General features: G+C 34.2%; 1 protein-coding gene across 1 annotated transcript in view; it reads right to left on the bottom strand.

Moving 5' to 3' along the window:
• The window catches only part of LOC135199973 (uncharacterized), a 58,504-nt gene that overhangs the window by 4,848 nt on the left and 36,156 nt on the right, over positions 1 to 17,500 (bottom strand). The window contains exon 2 of the mRNA XM_064228165.1: positions 15,768 to 15,846. The gene's annotated coding sequence lies outside the window, so the exon portion shown is untranslated. The remainder of the gene's footprint in view (positions 1 to 15,767; positions 15,847 to 17,500) is intronic.

The raw sequence follows: 17,500 nt of genomic DNA, 5'->3' as shown, positions 1-17,500 counted from the left end.
TTTTTTTTTATATATTTGTTTACATATTCCAGTACCGGTAGTTGTCTTGTCTCGACGAAGAATGATAGTGAGGACATAAGCATTTACTCAACGTCTAACAATCTAAGAATGTTAGAAACCTATTCAAGGTGGCTTTGCGATGGGACATTTGATTCTCTCCCTGTTGGGAACCAGTTGCATACTATTCATGCCCTTGTAACAAATAACAAAACACTACCAATGGTGTATTGCTTTACAATAAAAAAGGATGAGCAAACTTACGAGTTCGTTTTTAATTTTTTGAGAGACCGCAATTTGAACCCAACCTCTATCAGTGTTGATTTCGAAAAAGCCGCTATTAGCAGTATAAGGAAGATATTTCCAGATACTATCGTTTATGGATGTTTTTTCCATTTCGGTCAATGTCTGTGGCGCAAAATCCAGTCATTGGGTTTACAATCCTTGTATACTGAAACCAGCAATGCATTCATCATAAAGCAGTTTCAAGCATTGTCATTTGTTCCTTCTGAATGCGTATGTTTTTTTTCTTTTTTTTTTAATTTTTTTTTAGCTTCTTTGGTTCCTTAAATGAAGAAATAGAATGTGCTCTCGACGAATTTCTGGCGTATTTTGAAGTGACCTGGTTAGGTGTAGTTCAAGGTGGACGACGACGTAAACCCTGCTATGATATCCAGCTATGGTCAGTTGATAGTCGTGTCGCAGATGACTTGCCACGCACGAATAATGCACTTGAAGGGTGGCATAATGCTTTCAATAGAAGAATGGTGATTAAGCATGCATCTTTAGTAAAACTGGTTAGCAAACTGAAAAAAGAACAAGCAAATACAGAAATGTTGTTAGCACAACTAAGAAATGGGAGAGGAATTGGAGGGGAGAATCTAAAATATGTTAGAATCAACGAAAGACTGAAGAACCTGGTCACAAACTTTAATGCAGATCAAGGGATCCAGTTTTGAAGAGCAGTAGCTCATAATTTGTAACACTTTTTAGAATTATGTTGTTTTTGATAGATAAATTTTGTATTCATTATATCTTTTGTAACACTTTTTTATTGATTATATTTATTTTAATAAAAAAAATATAGCTCTGCAATTGAGCCATCTTGTGATTCATTAAAATACGATTGACTGATAAGTTTGTTTATTTCGGAACTATCATTTTGACCTGTATTATTATGAATGAATGAAAGAGTAAGAAGAATAAATAACGAAATAAAAGTCGTCGTCGACATTTTGTCCTACTTGTACAAATGTCGCCATTTTGTCCGTTGACATTTTGTCCATCGACATTATATCCGTCGACATTATGTCCGTCGACATTATGTCCATCGGTATTTTGTCTTACAACCACTCGAAACCATAGTAATATATTATTGACAGTGCTTTCCTTTCCTGTCGTTAATAATTCTGTACCAAGGTTTAGACATTCACCTACAGTGATACCTGGGTAAAAGGGACAGTCAGTACACTAATACCTTAATAAAAGGGACAGTCAGTACAGTAATCTTTGGATAGCAGGGACGGACAGTACAGCAATACCTGGATAAAATGGTCAGTCACCACAGTAATGCCTGGATAAATGGTACAGTCAGTACATTTTTCCTTGGGTAATAGGGGCAAACAGTACAGTAATGCCTGGTTAAATGGGACAGTCACCACAGTAATCCCTGGATAAATGGGACAGTCACCATAGTAATACCTGAATAAATGGGACAATCACCATAGTAATAGCTGGATAAATGGGACAGTCACCATAGTAACACCTGGATAAATGGGACAGTCACCATAGTAATCCCTGGATAAATGGGACAGTCACCATAGTAATACCTGGATAAATGGGACATTCACCACAGTAATACCCGGACACATGGGGCAATCACCACAGTAATTCCTGGATAAATGGGACAGTCAAGACAGTATATATATATATATATATATATATATATATATATATATATATATATATATATATATATATGTTTATATATAGATAGATATTCATATAAATGTATATACATATACATATGTGTATGCATGAGTATACTCAGTCTAATAACAAACAATCTTATCAAACATTTCCATGCAAATTCCTTACACGAACTCACAAGGACACACACATATCCCTCTCTCCCCCCCCCCTACAAAAAAAAAAAAAAAAAATCCATGATATTTCCTCCAAACTCTAAACACGTGTAAGACCATTAAAAAAAATAAGTCACTGATCCTCTCTCTCTTTGATATTTTCCAACTCGACCTTCGGCCGATTTCGAAAAGACTTTTGTAGGTGCGAAGAAGAATTAATCGAGAACTCGGCACACACGTGTCTCCAGAGATGAATTTCATCTTCTCTTTTGCTTTATTTTTTTAAGGGGAAAAATTTAATCTTTGTTTTTCAAGGTGAAAAATGTTTTGTTTAAGGGGAAGAATTAATCCTTAGGTTTATGGGGAAAATTAATTTTTATTTTTTAAGGGGAAAAATTAATCTTAAATTTTTTAAGGGAAAAATTTTATCTTTCTTTTAAGAGAAAGAATTTAATCTTTATTTTTTAAGGGAAAAATTCATCTTAATTTTTTAAGGGAAAAATTTAATCTTTATTTTCACGGGAAAAAATTTATTCTTGTTTTAAGGGAGAAAATTTAATAAATTTTTAAGGGAAATATTTAATCTTTATTTTTTAAAGGAAAAAGTTAATCCTTATTTTTCAAGGGAAAAATGATGTTTATATTTTAAAGGAAAAAATTTAATCTTTATTTTTTTAAGGAAAAAATTAATCAGCTTTATTTTTAAGGGAAAAAATTAATCCTCTTATTTATGGAAAAATTAATCTTCCTTATTTTTAAGAGAGAGAACTAATTAATCTTTATGTTAATGGAAAAATTTAATCTTGATTTATTTGTTAAGGAAAAATTAATCTTCTTTTAGCTAAAAAAATTGTTTATTTTTTAGGGAAAAACTGTAATCTTTATTTTTATGCCAAAATTAATCCTTTTTAGTGTTTTAGGGAAAAATAATCTTTATTTATTACCGAAAAGATATATGTTAACTTTTTGGGGGAGAAACTTTAATCTTTATTTTGAGGACAAAATTAACCATTTTAATTTTTAAGGAAAAAATAATTTTATTTTTTAGCTAAAAAATTTATCTTTAATTTTTTGACCAAAAAAAAAAACAACCCTGTTCTTCTGCTATCACTTTCCCATATGATGGAATCTTCAGGGATAATAAGGTCCTCATGATTAGATATTCGATTGTATTTATATAAAAATTTCACGCGTTTGTTAAACCAAAAAATAACCATGGGTAATTAAATATATTACAAAAATTACTATAATGAATCAATCATCGCTTTTACTAGGTTGAAAATGATTTGAGGTTCATTTCTTCCTGGGAAAATCCAAATTTCACACGTTTGCCAATCCAAAAAATACCCCTGGGAAATTAAATATTAAAATATAACTAATGAAAGTATCATCGCTTTTACCGAGTTGAAAATGATTTCAGGTTCATTTCTTCCTGGGAAAATCCATTTGTCAGATCTCACGAGCGAAAGCAACACAGTAGATAATTGGCAATTATTTTGATTACTAACGATCTAGATTCATTGTGTGCCTTCGTACACTCGTTCTATAGTTTTCTGTAAAAGAAAACTTGTGCCGGCTTTGTCTGTCCGTACGCACTTGTTTTCTGTCCACCCTCAGATCTTAAAAACCACTGAGGCTAGAGGGCTGCAAATTGGTATGTTGATCATCCACCCACCAATAATCAAACATACCAAATTGCAGCCCTCTAGCCTCGGTAGATTTTATTCTATTTAAGGTTAAAATTAGTTTCAGCATTATACCGAGACTACCGAAAGATAAATCTATTTTCGGCGGCGTTGAATATTCGATATAGCAGCTGTACAGAAAACTCGATTACGCTGAAGGAAGAAATTTCGGCGCATTTTTTTACGCGTTCATTTTTTTTTTATTCCAAACAATCTCGACGTGGGTTGGAAGTCACGTAAAGCCGTTGGTCCCGTTGCTGAATAACCACTGGTTCCATAGGACGTAAAAACACCATACAAACAAACAAACCAAACAATTTCATCATCATCCGTCTAAAACAACAGCCTGTTTCATGAAGCGAGCGAGCGGAAGCCTATTAAACTCCGGAACGCTGCCCAAAGTATAGTTATTGCACCAACTGGACTCTGATCAGGCCCAAAGTGAAGCCTCTATGAAATTCCACTGTCCTGGTTTGGGCTTAACAATTTCAATATTGCTTGATTGGTTCCCCGCAGCGAATAACAACTCTCTCTCTCTCTCTCTCTCTCTCTCTCTCTCTCTCTCTCTCTCTAGGTACTCCTTTCTCTCTTTCTTTCTATAGCTACCTCTCTCTCTCTCTCTCTCGCTCTCTCTCCTCCTCTCTCTTAGGTACTCCTTTCTCTCCTTCTTTCTATAGCTACCTTTCCTTTCTCTTTCTTTCTCTCTCTCTCTCTCTCTCTCTCTCTCTCTCTCTCTCTAGATATTCCTTTCTCTTTCTTTCTAAAGCTACCCCACTTTTTTTTCTCTCTCTCTCATTCTCTCTCTCTTTAGATACTCTTTTCTCTCTTTCTAAAGCTACCCCTTTCTCTCTCTCTCTCTCTCTCCCTCTCTAGATATTCCTCTCTTTCTAACTCTCTCTCTCCGCGTCTAGATACTCCTCTCTTTCTAACTCTCTCTCTCTCTCTCTCTCTCTCTCTCTCTCTCTCTCTCTCTGTCGGTCGTGATTCCATGGAGCTAATAAAACTTATGAACCACTGGATCCATTCTCATTCCCGTAGGGGTTGGGGTTTTGTGGGGGGGGGGGGGGGGGGGGGGGGGGGGGGAGTGTGCCGTCAGTGCACCTCACGGGGTGCACTGTAAGCTTTCTTAGGATTCTTTGCAGCCTCCTTCGGCCCATACCTGCAACACCCTTTCATTGGTTTTACTGCAACTCCATTCGTATTATCTCTTCCAGCTTGCTATCCACCCTCTCCTAAATCTTGTGTATTCCTCCCTATTTTTATTTATAGTGAGTTAGTTCACGTTGTCTACTAAGTATTATTGAGAGGAAATTAAAAACTGTCCTTGGATGGGGTTTATAGAAGAATAATTAATTGTTCCGTGACACAGGAACTCGGGAATTGCAAAATTTATCGATATCTATTGTAATCTCTACAGATTAACAAGTATTATTATTTTTGAATTTCGTCTACTAGATAAATTTTAATATTGTCTACGATCACATGTTTAATATAATCTACTAGTAGAAATTTAATATAACCTTCAAACTAATTTTTAATGTAATCTACCGGTAAAATTTGAGTGTAATCTACAAACACATTTTTAATATAGTCTACTAGTAGAAATTTGATATAACCTTCAAACTAATTTTTAACGCAATCCAGTGATACAGTTTTCTTATAATATGCAAACATTTTTAATATAATCTACCAGTAAAATTTTAGTGTAATCTACGGACACATTTTTAATATAATCTACCAATACTATTTTGATATAAACTTCAAACACATTTGTAATAGTCTTTTTGTACAATTTTAATATAATATGCGAAGACATTTTTAATATCTACTAGTACAGTTTTAATATAATCCACAAACAAATTTTTAATACAATGCGCTAGTAGAGTTTTAATATAATTTTCAAGCGTTTTTAATACAATCGGGAAGTACAATATTTTAATACAATCTACTAATACATTTCTATTCATAAACAAATAATCTGAATAATGTATCAGCAATTAATTAAAAGATCCCCTTGCTTTAATTTATGGAATTCTGACGCAACCTGTCGTAATGACAACGTCAATATCCCCTGAGCCCGCGGCGCAGAAGGTAAACAACACGATTATCTTACCAAAACAACGCCAGACTAATGCATAATTCATGCCCTGCCTTGGGTCTGGCGTTGTTTCGCTGTTGTTTCTCGTCTCGTGTCACTTTCCGCGTTCGTTTTTGTGGTCTTTGACTTCGGCTTAAGATTTCGAGAGATCGCAGATTAAATCTTTTGATCCTCATTGAAATGAGCAGGTGGTTTGAGAGAGAGAGAGAGAGAGAGAGAGAGAGAGAGAGAGAGAGAGAGAGAGAGAGAGTTAGTTAGTGGGTCAGCATTGGACTGTTGTTGTTCTTCCCGATCCAGCTTCGAGTCTTGGCGGGGATGGACAATTACTTGTATTCTTTTCCAAAGTTCAGAATTAAAATGTTTTCATTGGATAGAATATATATATATATATATATATATATATATATAGTATAAATATGTACATACATACATACATACATACACACACACACACACTATATATATATAAATATATATATATATATATATATATATATATATATATATATATATATATATATATATATATATAATGTCTGCGTTCCTCTCAAAATGACAGCTTTACGAATGTCTATGCAAGCACAGCAACTAGCATCAATTCCAGCCACCGGACCGGAGCTGAATCGAACACTTGAACACTTGATATATATATATATATATATATATATATATATATATATATATATATATATATATATATATATATATATTATATATATATAATATATTATATTACAGTCGCTTCATCTCCTCGATCAATTAGCGAGGTAAGAGTTAATGGGGGAAAATACCTCGATTTAATTGGATAAGTTTTCCTTTTAATCAACTTCAGAATAGTTCCGTTGCTTTTCCAATTAAAAACTCGAAACTATTTTTTTTCTTGTTTTTTTTTTCAGTTGTTTGTCGAGTTCGTCATAACGGGGTTATGAAACAAACTCATTTCAGGCGGCTCCAGTTGGATCGTTTTTTACTAAATCAGTTTTGACAACTTTTAGGAATCTGTTGTGGACGTCGTGTATACATATATATATATATATATATATATATATATATATATATATATATATATATATATATATATATAATATATGATATATATATATTTATATATATGTATATATACTATGATATTTTTAAATATATGTAATATATATATTTTTTTAAATATATATGTATATATATAATATATATATATATATAATTATATATAATATAACATTACATATGCATACACACACACACACACACACACACACACACACACACACATACAATATATATATATATATATATATATATATATATATATATATATATATATATATATATATATATATATATGTTTGTATGTTTGTGGCCTAGGTGGAGAGAGAGAGAGAGACAGAGACAGAGACAGAGAGAGCAGAGAGAGATAGGGAATAATATCAAACCTCACTGATCAGCTTCACGTCAGAAGCTATTGCAACGTCCTTGCTAAAATTCGGGAGGCCCTTGACGAGGTAATCGCCTTCAGATACTTCATCTGATCCGTTCCCTCCCTCCCTTTCCCCCCCTAGGCCCCTACCCCAGCCCCCCCCCCTCTCTCTCTAAATTGCACCCCTCGATCAGCAAGATTGACCAGCGCGTTTCGTTTAAAGCTGACTGTCGACGTTGACCCGTGATTTTGGGACGAGGGGGAGACAGCTAATGAGAATTATTGACGGTGTGGAAAGGACATTCGAAAAAGTTAAAACAAATAATTAAAAGATAACAATAAAAAATATTTAATATAAATGTATGTCATCCGAAAAAATTAAAAGATAACAATAAAAAATATTCGCTAGAAATGTATGCCATCCGAAAAAATTAAAAGATAAAAATTAAAAATATTCACTAGTAATTTATGTCATCCGAAAAAAAATAATAAAAAATATTCACTAGTAATTTCATCCGAAATAATAGAAAAAAAATAATAAAAAAATATTCATTAGTATCTTATGTCTTCGAAAAAAAAAATGATAAAAAATATTCACTAGAAAATTGTCATCCGAAAAAATAAAAAATAACAATAACAAATTTTCACTAGAAAATTGTCATCTGAAAAAATGAAAAAATAGCAATAAAAAAATATTCAATAGTAATTTATGTCATCCATTTGATTTCTGTTTCCTGTTACAGGTGGTCTTTTGACATATTGCTTTATGACGATTAACTATATGATAAAATCCATATATCTGTTTCTGTGTACGACGATAAGATGCTAACTTCTGTGAAAATGATTGACTTAAGCAAATAAACAAACGGTAAATTACTTTATAAACTCTGTGATAAATTCCATATTGTTTCTATGTATGGCAATAAGGTGTTAACTTTCTTTGAAAATAATTTTCTTAAGCAAATAAACAAACGAGAAATTACTTTATAAACTATGTGATAAAATCCAAATATCTGTTCCTATGTTGTTTGAGATTAAGCTGGCTTTATGCCAGCACGGGCTCTTGCTCATAGAGCAGCCCAAACCACGACGATAAGATGCTAACTTCTGTGAAATTGATTTTCTTACGCAAAAAACAAACGAGAAATTATTTGCCTTAGCAGGACAAAAACTGCTAGTCACACTTGAAAATATTGACATAAAGATTTTTGTGAGTGTTTTCTGGCTCTCTTTTGTTTTAGAGATAAACTTTGAGTAGAGCCTATTAAACGAATTTGATTACGGCACGAAATAAAAATGAAGCGTATGAGAGCTGAATGACTTGCTGAAATATTGATATACGCAGAAAACATTCCTAATTGAGAGACCCAGCCGGTTACGAAATAATAAAAGAATACGGTTTCTTTTCAATTCAGGTGCTGAATTTGCACGCAAATGAAATGAAATGAAATAAAATAAAGTAAAATAAAATAAAGGAAATGAAAAATAAAAGAACGGCGTACTTTGGACTTTCATTCCACTGGCGTATTCCAACGCTCAACCAACCGTCCAGGGCATTACGCTAAAATCTTGGGTGCACTGTAGGCATTTCCCCAAGGTGGTTGTTTGCAGCGTCCCTTCATTCCCTAACTTTCTACCATCATACTTTCCTCAACCATCTCCTTTTACTGTACCTCTTTTCATATTCTCTTTCTTCCATCTTACTTTCCACCCTCTTCTAACAATCATAGTGCAACTGCTTTGAGGTTTTCCTCCTGTTACACCTGTCAACCCTTTCACACTGTCATTTTCGGTTTCAGCGCTGAATGACCTCATAGGTCCCATAGTAGATTCACATCAACCGCGCATTTGACGACTAGGCCAGTCCCTTACGACGTTCCTGATTGGCTGTTGATAAGCCAATCACAGGGCTTGAAACTCCCAGTCTCTCGAGAGAATTCACATAGGTAGGATCTATGTTCAACCTCTCCTGGGGATATACGTCTTTCAAAAGTATCCCTCAGGAGAGGTGGAACATACGTCCTGCCTATGTGAACTCTCTCGAGAGACTGAGAGTTTCCAGCCCTGTGATTGGCTTATCAACAGCGCCGTTGATGTGAATCTACTATAGTGACCTTTGGCCTAAGTTCTATGTTCATTTTAATTCAATTCATCTCCTAACAATAATTGTTTCATAGCACAAATGGGAGGTTTTCCTTCTGTTACATTTTCAAAACCTGTCGTCTAACAATTCCTTTCAGCGCTGAATGACCCCACAGTTCCCAGCGCTTCATATCAAAATTCCCCAGCGCCAAAACCGCGAATGAAAGCGCAATCCCGCGAATACGGCGAATGAACACGGCATTGAATCGCTCTCCCGCCACCGGTGTTATGACACCGAAACCTGCCGTTTTAGTTACGAATGATCACGAATTATTGGAGTTTTTTTTTTTTTTTTTTTTTTTTACGGCGTCGAAGCGACCGCCCCCGGGAGATGTGTTATGGCTCTGCGTTGTTGTTATTTAGCGGGTGAGAGACCTCATTGTTATGGTCGTGATTAAAAGGTTCGGTTCCAATATCCGTCCGGTTAATGGATTTTTTTTAGTTCGGCCATTCGTGATCAAATGTGCGGGAGTGACCGACCGAAATTCGTGAATATGTACTAATAACAGTCGAACAATTTAGAAATAGGCAATAAAAGGGAAGTATTGAACAAGCAGGATACTAATTGTTAATAACTAGTTAGATTAACTGAATCTATATAATATATATATTATATATCTTATATATATATATCTATATAAAAAGGGCAATATTAATGTACTGTGTGTGTGTGTATGTTCCAGCATAATTTCACCCAAACAAATTGGTATACATATGACTTACTGTCTGGGAAAGAATACTGGGGAGGGGGGGAATGGGAAAGAATTCTGGGAGGGGGGGGGGGGTGGGCCTAAACATCACTGGCACCAAACTGGGTTGTGTAAAAATAACCGAAAAGGCAAATATTACACTCTAATGCATAGTTTTCGAGGTCGCAGAGATAATAGTGACACTTTGATGCCATTTAAGTTCAAGTTCAGCCCTGATAGGAATGAGAGGTGAGAAAGGGTGAAATATAAAATGTAAAAAATGCTGGGCAGTGTAATTGAAGCAACTGTCTAAGCAGGAAAGGGAGAGAGAGAGAGAGAGGAATGAGAGAGAGAGAGAGAGAGAGAAGAAGGAGAGAGACGAGAGTAGAGAGAGAGAGAGAGTAGAGGGGGTGTTAGGAGGGGAAAGAGTTACTTTTTTTATTGTAGAGAATTCTTTTAAACTTGAACAGAGTCTTAACATACAGGAATGAATGGATATTTAAATAAAGAAATGACATTGAAAGTAACCTAGATACTTTTTTTTAGTATAGATAGTTTCTTTAAACTTAAACAGAGTCTTTTAGTACAATAATGAATAGCTATTTAAATATCCAACAAAATGGCAATGAAAATAACCTAGTTATTTTTTTTTTATTGTAGATGAGTCCTTCAAATATTATTTAACTATCTAAATAAAAAGAAAATTAATACAGAATGTAACAGCAAACCACAACTTCGAGAGGTACACGTTAGGGCGACTTTCCCAGCCAAAGAAAAAGGTCCCATGACCTTTAAGCTAAAACAAAAAAAAGTAGAATGAAAAAGAGAAAACAATAATGCACCGACGGTTCAGCTGGGAAGTGATCAATATTTCGTGACCCCAGACCAAGCTGAAATTTTAACGGTCCAACTTGCCAGGCTTTTTGGCCAATGGAATCTGTTTTGTGCTTTTCCAGCGAACCTCTGCTTCTCTTTTATTTATTTATTTATTTCTTATTTACAGTTCAGTTGTAATTCTTGGGTTGTTTTTCTTCTTGTCTTTATTTTATTATTTATTAATGATATACCTATTCATATTGAGGATTATTCTTCATTTTGTCTTCATGTTATGGGACAGTCTTCATTCTGTCTTCATTTTATGGGACAGTCTTCATTCTGTCTTCATGTTATGGGACAGTCTTCATTTTACGTCTTCACTTCGTGGGTTATTCTTTATCCTGCCGTCAAATTAAGGACTATTCTTTATTTTACGGATTATTCTTCATTGCCTTTATGTTCTGGGTTATTGTGTATATCGTGTTCATTATATAGGTTATTCTTCATTTTGTCTTCTTTTTATCGCCTGTTCTTCATTTTGTCTACAACTACTGAGGATAGATGATTGTAAATTGGTATGTTTAATAATTTGAAGGGTGGATGATCAAAATACCAATTTGCCGCCCTCTAGCTTCAGTAGATTTTTAGATCTGAGGGCACAATAGTTTTCTTTTACATAAAACTAAAAATAGTTCTTATCTATGGCGTCTGTTCTTGCGTTGAAAACTGTAGTACTTGACGAGTCCAAAGATGGACAACGAAGTGTTGGTGTCGTTGTTTTGGTGACAAAACTTTTTAGCCTCTCAGAAATCAATATCTCCTTCCTAGGAACTGTGCAGACGTGTAACGCTATGATTACCTCACACGCAATGACCATAAAACCAGCGCCAGACGAACCTTCAAAATGATATACAACGGTAGTGAGCCGGCTAAGGAGTTTCATGCTAAAAGCTACTAAAATGAACGACCGTAATGAATGGAGCTATAAAATTCAGAGTGCGTTGCCAATGGCGGCCATAAAACTGCCATGAAGACTTAGCCCAAGCCAGTTATGAACGGGTTGAGACAAATCTGCATGTTGCCATTAGCAGAGGAATCAATTTCAGATGTCAAATTGGAGTTTTAACAACTTTGTTGCATTTTTGCTCTTGGGGCCAATAGGCCATAATGATACTCTTTGGTTAATACAATCAGGTAGTATCAGGAGCTTGGTGGAAATATGTTAGAGAATTATATAAGGTCACAGTTTGATTATTTTTGTAACTTGACTTTTTTCTTTTTTGGAAAACCTCTGTAGATGACCACAACACTTAAATAATCTTATAATAATTTATTCTTTCAAGTATCACTAATCCTGGTTTGTCTGTTATAACAGTCACTAAATAGGAATAATTTTTGTCTTATTATAGAATTATATAAGATCACAGTTTGATTATTTTTGTAACTTGACTTTCTCATTTTTCGAAGACCTCTGTAGATGACGGCACCACTGAAATAATTTTATAAACGTTTATTCTTTCAAGTATCACTAATCCTGTTTGGCTGTTATAACAATCACTAAATAGGAATATTTTTAGTTTTTACTCAAATATGAACTTATCTTCAGTGGACTAGACTTCTCGTATTAATCTGGGTACATTTCTCAAAGGCTCCTTTGCAAGTCGAATTAATGTTGTTCAATCTTGCACAGCTCGGCCTTATAATATATATTTTTTATTTCCTTACTACAGATTGTCTTTCGTTATTCCCTTCTTCGCAAAGGCTGCTTTCTATTCTCACAATAAAATATCGTCGAAAAGACCGGTAATTTTCCTTTCAAATTCATCTGATTTTCTTCAAAAGGTTTCTCCCATTGCCGCTTTCACGAGAACCGTCTTTTCATTAGACCTAAACTTCAGTGCGAAGTTTCGTGATCTGGCAACATTGATCGAGGCGTCGTCTCCTTTGATCTGGTAATACTGCGCTCACCTCCCCTCCCCATACCCCACCAAACTTACACCCTCCTCCCCCTCACAAATACATTTCATCCGTTCGTCTGACCCGTGGAAGTGATTGGGAACCAGTACTTCATAAACCAATAACTACAGCTTTGTTGGGACTCTCTCTCTCTCTCTCTCTCTCTCTGTTGTCTTGCCATTAAGGGAACCCAGGTTCAAAATCGGGTGTGGATAGAGCGACCCAATATGGACTGGTTCCAGCTTTGTACTATGCTTTTATTTTGAGTATAAAATGGCGTCATTGTAGGGAGATTATTGACTATGGTTTTGGTGACAGTTCTGTGAGAAGCGAGTGAACCATTGTATATATATACATATATATATATTTTTTTTTACATACTTATCAATAATTATTTAGACAATCGTTTGCATTGATGTACGTACACACACACATTCATGTATATATGGGTATAATATATATATGTATATATATATATATATATATATATATATATATGATAATATATATATATATATATGTATGTATATAATATATATATTATATATATATATATATATTATTATATAATATTTATATATTATATATATCTATATATGTAGAGTGTGTGTGTGTTTCGTGTGTCTACTGCCCATCAGTAAGATTCATAGCATTTCCAAAAATAATCTGAATTTTCCTCTGGTCCTAATTTCAGTACATTTCCGTTTCAGCCTCATTTTCCCCTCTCGGAATATTTACGTCCTATTCTTAAATTACATTTTTTTTTATTTTCTTTTTCTTTCGCCAGCAAAACTTCATGAGACTGTGCTTGCTTTTAATTAACTCTGGCATTTCCGTCCAGCGTCTCTCTCTCTCTCTCTCTCTCTCTCTCTGGTGTATTCAAAAGCCCATTGATTCATCGCCAGCGTTTCCGATACCCACCTTCAGGCTACGCTGTGATATGGAAAGTGTCTGCACGCGAATATCAACGTTGCCTTTTTTTTTACGTTTGTTTTTGACAGTGTTCAAACATTTTATTTCCGGGGGTTTGAAACGTTTTTACGGCAGTTTTTGAACGTTTTTTTTCGGGAGATTTTAAAAGTTTTTACGGCAGTTTTTTAAACGTTTTTCGGAGGATTATAAAAGATTTCGGCAGATTTTAAACGTTGTTCGGCCATTTAAAAAAAATTTCGGTAGCTTTTAAACGTATTTTTAGACAGATTTTAATATTTTTTTTGTACAGAGTTTAAACGTGTTTTGGCTGTTTTTGACATCTGGCCATTTTTAAAGCTTTGCGGCAGATTTCGAACGTTTTTCGGCCGTTTTTAAACAACTCTTGGCATTTTTTAAACGTTTTTTCTACATATTTCAATGTTCTCTTAACAGATGTTAAACGTTTTTTTGGCTATTTTTAAGAGCTTCTGGCCAATTTTAAAAGCTTTTCGGCAGATTTTAAACGTTTTTCGACCGTTTTTAAAAGCTTTTAGCAGTTCTTAAACGTTTTTCGGCGGATTCTAGCCGTTTATTCGGCTGTTTGAAACTCCTTTTCTGCGGTTTTGAAAGTTGTTTGGCAGCCTTTAAACGCTTTTTTCCCCGTAGCTTTGGAACGTTTTTCTTTATCGGCAGTTTTGAAACATCACATGGAGATATAAGTGAGAGTTATTTGATAGAATGAGCCTTAATATTTTCTCTTTACGACTCCTTTCATTCCTTTTACTGTACCTCCTTTCATATTCTCTTTCTGCCACCTTACTGTCCGCCCTCTCCTAAGAATTGATTCATAGTGCAACGGCGTAGTTTTCCTCCTGTTATGCCTTTCAGAAGGTTTTAACTGTCAATTTCCGTTCCGGCGGTGAATGACCTCATTGGTCCCAGTGCCTGGCATTTGGCCTAAATTCTATGTTCAGTTCAAATCAATACTAATGCTTTCTAAATCAAAGCTCCACTTCTAAATCTGCACATTTGTCGTCACTCTCATCCATTCATGCTCTTGAACCTTCCACATCATTAACACATCATTAACCAAAATTATCGAGGTTGCTGTTAATTTGTACAGGACAGGATCGAAGTGAACAGTGATGTTGTACAGAATATGGAACACCAAATACATCACGTACAAATTAGTGTCACAAATAATCATACGAAGTTTTTTTATCTCCCTTTAGGTTAACATCATTGAAATTCCAAACAAAAACTTTAACATCATTGAAATTCCAAACAAAAACTTTAACATCATTGAAATTCCAAACAAAAACTTATCTCGGTTTTCTTCTGAAGATTGAAAAAGAAACCCACAAAATTACTGTATATAACGTGTTTACTTATAAATACTTATAAGTAAACACGTTATACACAGTAATTTTGTGGGTTTCATTTTCAATCACTGGAATTATTAATGGGTGAAAGCTAAGTCTTTTTTTTATATTTATTTACAATAATTAGGGACGTAATTACATACTCAAACTTTCAACAAGTTAATAACAACGAGTGTAGCATTATCGTTTAAATCAGCATTTCGAAATTTGGCAGATCAGCATTTCGAAATCTTGTTAGATCAGCATTTCTGAAATCTTGTTAGATCATTTCGAAATTTCGATCTTTTTAAAGATCAGCAATTTCGATCTTTATCGATCAGCATTTCGATATCTTGTTAGATCAGCATTTCGAAATCTTGTCAGATCAGCATTTCGACATCTTGTCAGATCAGCATTTCGAAATCTTATCAGATCAGCATTTCGATATCTTGTCAGATCAGCATTTCGATATCTTGTCAGATCAGCATTTCGAAATCTCGTAACTAATGACAGACACTTGGTATAGAATTTACTCTACTCAATCTACCACAACATTCACGTTAAATTTGACTTTATTATCGAACTAAATCCAGGTATTACCGCAAAACCTTACCCATGATTCGTACACAGTCTGGCAATGTTATGTCTTCTCAGATGACTTGCTCCTGTTCTCATACTGCGACTGCGCGCTCCTGGAAAAGAATGAAAAAAAAAATGTATTATTCTCACATACTACCCAGGAGAGAGAGAGAGAGAGAGAGAGAGAGAGAGAGAGAGAGAGAGAGAGAGAGAGAGAGGATCCCTCGCTGTTTCATGAGATAATAGTTTTAAGATGATGGTGTTTAAATGATTATTTCATAATCATGCCTGGGAGTAAGGAGAGAGAGAGAGAGAAAGAGAGAGGGCATCCCTCGCTGTTACATGAGCTATTAGTTTTAAGAACATGAGGTTTAAATGATTATTTCATAGTGATGCCTGGGAGTAAAGAGAGAGAGAGAGAGAGAGGAGTAGATGAGAGAGATTGAGGAGAGTAGAGTGAGAGAGAGAGAGAGAGAATAATATACTTATTCGAAGAATTCTGACGTGAAGACAGGGATGATTATGGAACAAATTTGTGTACCTCTTATGATATATATATATATATATATATATATATAGTATATATATATATATATATATATCTATATATATATATATATATGTATATACATATATATATATATATATATATATATATATATATATATATACATATATATATATATATATATATATATATATATATATATATATATATATATATATATATATATATATACGAGAGAGAGAGTTGAGAGAGAGAGAGAGAGAGAGAGAGAGAGAGAGAGAGAGATTTACAAATTGAGGAGACTCTGACCTCGAATCCCAGATAATAACGGGATCCTTATCACGCACAACTTGAGTAGTTGAGAGAAGAGAGAGAGAGAGAGAGAGAGAGAAGAGAGAGAGAGAGAGATAGAGAGAGAGGAGAGAGAGAGAGAGAGAAGAGAGGAGAGGAGCGAGAGAGGGAGAGAACTGATTCCTGATGAGTCCTCGGTCAAAAAGCTCCGGGTGATTTATGAAGCTTCCACAAAGAGCCTGGCCTTGGGAGCTTCTGAATCATTCAGAAACTGGGGAGGAGAAAATACGAAAAATAAAGTAAAAAAGAAGTAAAAAAATAAAAGTATAAAAGCACCTGATCTCATTACATGGGTTTTAAAGCCTCGCGTGGAAGGGAGAGAGAGAGAGAGAGAGAGAGAGAGAGAGAGAGAGAGAGAGAAGCATGAAAGGAAAGATGGTATTTTTAAATATGGACAGATCGTGTGTGTTTGTCTATTTTGACGGTATATCCGTCTTCAGTTGCTCATTATTGTATTGTATCGTCTTAATTAACTTAATTACTCATTATTTGTTATATGCTTAGATAATCTGATGACGTTGTGTGATAATTGCTGCTTAAGTTTCTCTCGAAATAATTCATAATTAACTCGACTGACACAACACTTCCCACGAGAGGAATTGATTTAATGAGTAGTAACACACACACACACACACATATATATATATATATATATATATATATATATTATATATAGATATATATATATATATATGTATATGTGGATGTTATGTATATATATATATATATATATATATATATATATATATATATATATATCTATATAATATATATATTGAATGGAACCCATAAAAACGCCAAAATTTCAGGAAGTAAATTACATTATATATGAGAGACCAAACTGTCTCTTACCTGAACAGAAAGACAGTTAGGTCTCTGAGCTATATAATGTTTACTTTCTACATTCT

This window comes from Macrobrachium nipponense, chromosome 23 (assembly GCF_015104395.2).
Source record: "Macrobrachium nipponense isolate FS-2020 chromosome 23, ASM1510439v2, whole genome shotgun sequence".
In the NCBI taxonomy this organism is placed as follows: domain Eukaryota; kingdom Metazoa; phylum Arthropoda; class Malacostraca; order Decapoda; family Palaemonidae; genus Macrobrachium; species Macrobrachium nipponense.
This window is presented reverse-complemented; position numbering and strand designations above follow the sequence as displayed.